The sequence below is a fragment of the Lacerta agilis genome, chromosome 13 (assembly GCF_009819535.1).
Source record: "Lacerta agilis isolate rLacAgi1 chromosome 13, rLacAgi1.pri, whole genome shotgun sequence".
Classification (NCBI taxonomy): domain Eukaryota; kingdom Metazoa; phylum Chordata; class Lepidosauria; order Squamata; family Lacertidae; genus Lacerta; species Lacerta agilis.
The window spans coordinates 35184041-35188674 of NC_046324.1; the positions used below are offsets into that span (position 1 = coordinate 35184041).

At 43.0% G+C, this 4634-nt stretch overlaps 1 non-coding gene across 1 annotated transcript; it reads right to left on the bottom strand.

Moving 5' to 3' along the window:
• Window positions 1-422: 422 nt before the first annotated feature.
• TRNAG-CCC lies at window positions 423-493 on the bottom strand. The gene has a single exon. It is a non-coding gene; the product is annotated as a tRNA-Gly (tRNA).
• Window positions 494-4634: the final 4141 nt, after the last annotated feature.

The following is a 4634-nucleotide window of genomic DNA, read 5'->3' on the forward strand; positions in this document are numbered from 1 at the left end:
TGTATTATTATTATTATTCTTTTATTGTGTTGAAAGACTTCATATTCATTGTCTAAATTATAATACAACAACCCTGTAAGATAGGTTTGTATTATCCTTTACAAATACTCTACAGAACTAAATTGTATTGGAACACACGTTGTTCTGGATGTAATGAATGGGGATGAGCCCTGAATACAGATAGCTTTTTACAGTTCGTGTATACTCGAAAGTAATGCCCTTCTTCGGGTTTAAGTGGGGGTTCTTCCCAGCTAAATATGCACTTAGAATTACAGCTTTGAAATCATGGAGCGGATATAGATGCAAAGCAGGTGCGTGACACAAAGGAGGAGAAGCGGGAAACTGTTATCACGAGTTTGCATGCAAATATTACATACATATAGCGTTTGCGAAGTAAAAGGAAACCAAAAATTAAAAAATCCTGCGCCGCCCGGGAATCGAACCCGGGTCGCAAGAATGGGAATCTTGCATGATACCACTACACCAGCGGCGCGGTTAAGAAATCTGTGCTCTGGGAGTTCCTATCAAGCCGTAAGAGGGAGCCACCTATAGGTATGCAGTGGTAAGTACTGTATCCTTTAATTTTCTCATTAGTTTCGTGGAAAAATAACATGCTCCTTTTCAGTGGTTTTGCAGTTTATACAAAAAAGAAAAAAAAGGAAATGACAAAATGTAACTTTTTTCTGAGTTTGCAGACATTTAAAACTTACTTTGTTAATGTCAATGTAGATAAAGTCCATCATTATTAAACCCCATATTTTGCAGGGGGGAGGAGTGTGGATGGAAGTATAAGTTATGCCAGACTTGTTGTTATACCCATTTTGCTGAAGGGACCATCCTGGAGTGTATTAGTATAATTTTTAAAGATCTGTATCCCTTCCTTCCTCCCAAAGGAGCCCAGGGCAGCAAAACGATACAGCTTAAAATAATACATACTTTAAACAATTCAAATTCTCCTAAACTTTTAAAAACTATTATGTTGTTAGCTGCTGTGGATGCTCTGTGGGGAGGAAGGGTGGGAAATAAATTAAATTAATAATAAGTTTTCAGGGCTCCCCTGCCCCCACCCTGGGCCCTACTCTCCCTTTTTATGGGTCTTTGGACATGTATGCATTCATGGCTTAAAATGCTGCGAGTTAATTCCCTCTCCGCCCACTATGTTTCAAGTAGCTTTTTACACTGCTACAACACCATCACCTGTCTACCTGACCTGTGTCCCTGCACACCTACACACACCCCTCCAGTGGTGCAGCAGGTGTTTAAAATGTACACACCTCAGCATAACTGCAGCTTTTATTTTTGAATCAGATGGAAGCTGGTTTGAGAGAAAGCACACTGATCAGCAGTACTTCTGAAAGAACTACAGTATAGGATACCAATGGATTGTGGTTAATGTCATAGGCCAGTGGTTTTCAAACTGTCTTTTTTCTGGGCCACACTTTCTGTTTTCTGATCTTTCAAATTTGTCAGAGTTGAAAATTCCCATTCACAACAATATGCTGTGGAGAACCATAGAAGAGTAGCCAATGCTCTTGAAGAGAGGCGCAGATAATGTTTCTGATGGTATATCCAAAAAGATTTTGAAACTATAGGATAGTACATTGAAATGTTTAAATGTTTCTTTGATTGTCCTTGAATCTTCCTGCCACATCCTTTGAGAACCAGTGTCATATGCACTCGGCTTCAAACGCCAGCAGTGGGAGAGCACTGGAGCCAGAGTGAAAAGTAATGTGTACACAGCCATAATCTCTCAACTGAAGATTGTCCCCTATAATGTAGGACACCTTTTTGTGTCCCCCTTCTCCCAGAAGGGTGGAACTCTTGGATTAATTTCGCATCAGTATGAATAGGGGGCCCAATACATAAGAAAGATGATCTGCCCACAACTTACGAAAGCTTCCGCATACCTTGGGATAATCTGTAAACTGTTTTCACCTATGGCCCAGACATTGGTAAATCCAGCTCTGAATCCACTTCATTCATGTAAACAAGCTCAGCTTCCAGGAGGACATGGACCTTGGAACATTTCCAGCTAAAAGTGCAATTATATAATTTTTAAAGCACCACCAACACTGCTCTCCGATGTGAATCCAGCAGACCCTCAAAAATCCATGCTGTAAGAATTGGTGTTTCATGAGAATTGGGGTGCTACTGCAAGCACACACACCCCTGTTGTCATTTTGAAATGTTAAAGGGTATGTAGTGGGATTTCCTTTTCTCCCAGTTGTTCAAGAGCCAGACTAGGCATCTTTGCATCAAAATGCAAGTTCCCATTTCCATTTACTCCACATCCAGCAGGCTCCCACGGCTAGATTTCGAAGCCACATTCACACAAACTTAGCCACAATCCATATTGGTCCTGTAGATTCTTGACAAATAATGCTGTCTTTTTCTCAAACCAGCTTCAATCCGGTTAGAAAAGCAGAAGCAGGGTAATATGAACAGTTGACACAGCTGCTTGGCACAATGCATGTTTAGCTGAATAGGTATGCAAAGATGACAGCTTCATGGATAGATTTTTTTGGGGGGGAGGGAAGCTGTAGGGACAGGGAAACCAAAAAGGTCATCCTTCTCAGTGGAAGACCCCCTCAGCTGCTTTCTGACTAGATGAAACTTTGTGCAAATGTGGCTTGAAACCCAGCTGCAAGAAGGGATGACAATGAGATAGCTCAGTCAGTAGAATATGAGATTGTAAATCTCTGGGTTGTGGGTTTGAGCCTCATCTTGGGCTAAAGATTGCTGCATTGCAGGGGGTGTCCCTTCCAGCTCTACAAATCTATGGCTCTAGGACTTTGCTGTGTCTTAAGTCCAGGGCCGTCTTTAGCAGATGCAGTGCTGGGGTGCAAATATAAGCCCAGCGACCCCAAATTACCATGGATAGTGTGGGGGGGGCAAGCTGTGCACTGCCAGCCATGGGGTGTATGTGTGTGTGCAGCTTCCGTCCTAAGCCTCTGCAGGGATCGCTCTCCTCATATGGTTGATGGGGCGCAGCTGGTGGGCGTGCAGGGAAAGGGGAGGCCGCTGGCAAAGCTGTGCAGCTCCCTGACTCACTGGGGCGCCCCTGAGGCCAGTGCCCTGGTGCAACGCACCACCAAGCCCTATGGGAAATACAGCTCTGCTTAAGTCACCAGTGTGGACATAACCTAACATGCAGCTTTTGTTATATTATTATTAGGATTGCAGCAGGAAGGGAGGTGAAAATTCTGCAGTTTCAAGGGGCAAATCACCCTTTTTAAAAAAAAAAAAAAAAAACTGCCACTTGTTTTTGAGTAGGTGTGCAGGGAGTCACTGCATCTCAACAAAAGTGTGGGGGGGGGGCACTTTTCAATGCAAAATAATGTACCAGTTTCAGAAGAGTTTCCTCAGCACTGCAGAAGGGGAAGAAAGGCTTAAAACCCCACTACATATGGTCTTGTGAATTACCAGCCCTTCCCAGCTGTCGCAATCTACATTTTAAATATATATTATTAATTAGCTAATTAAAACCTGCTTATTAGGTGCAAAGAGGCACCCATCTAATTTAACTTCTTCTGTAGTTTGGCCTTGAGTACTTATTAGGTAGGCTGGATTTGAATAGTAGTAGTCACTTGACTAGAGGGCATGTAATGCAACAGCGGGAGAAAAGCGGCACCTTTCACCTACAAACAGACAATGTCACCCTTGCAACGTTTCTGACCTTTGGCTAGCTAGAGCAGGAATTCCCAAGGTCATCTCTGAACTTGGCTCACCTTGGAGCACATGGAGAAAGGTGAAGGCAAGGCAGAGCCCACTGGCTTTCCCATGAAGCACTTCTCTCTCTTATATAGGAATATAAGAAGATGCATGATACTGGCTGAGTCATACTATTGGTCCGTCAAGCTCAGTATTGTCCACACTGACTGACAGCAGCTTTCTGGGATTTCAGGCACGGTTCTCTCTCCCAGCCATACCCCGGAAGTGCAGGGGCCTGAAACTGGGTCCTGGGACCTTCTGCACACAGAAGCAGCTGCTCTGACAGTGAGCATCTGCCACCCTTCTTCAAGGACCTCAGACTGCAGGAAACAGCAGCACCAAAGACTAATAGATTTTATTTCCAGCTTTGGTGAGAGTAGAACCCTCTTCAGCAGAAGTGCCTTTGGCAGAAAATGCAGGAGGGGGGAAAATCATAATATTTTGATGAAGGATTGAATTTGATTATTTGTGTTTTTCCTTTCATTTATGAACTGCTTCCTACAAAACATCATGAAGCAGTTTTAAAATAAAAACTGCAAAACCATAAAGCATATTTCATGTATCGAAACAATGAAAATGATTTCCACGTATTCACAGAGTGGGATGATAAAAATCACTTCAAAGGCTTGCTGGAAAGGAAGGTATTCAACAGGCATCAGACAGCAGAGAGACTGCGCTTGTCTGGTATATAATGGGAGGGAATTCAAAAGATATATTCTGCCGCACTAAAAGCTGATTCCTATATCATGTGTAAAGTATCTCTTAATGAGATGGTGTCTGCAGAATGCTCTCTCCTGTAGAGCACAGTGATAAGCTGTCTAAATTTTGTTAAATTTATATGCTGCTTTTTGGCCCAAAGACTCCCCAAACAGTAAAGTGGTGGTGTAGCAGGAGAGGATGGTGTGGCAGGAAGATTCAAGGAC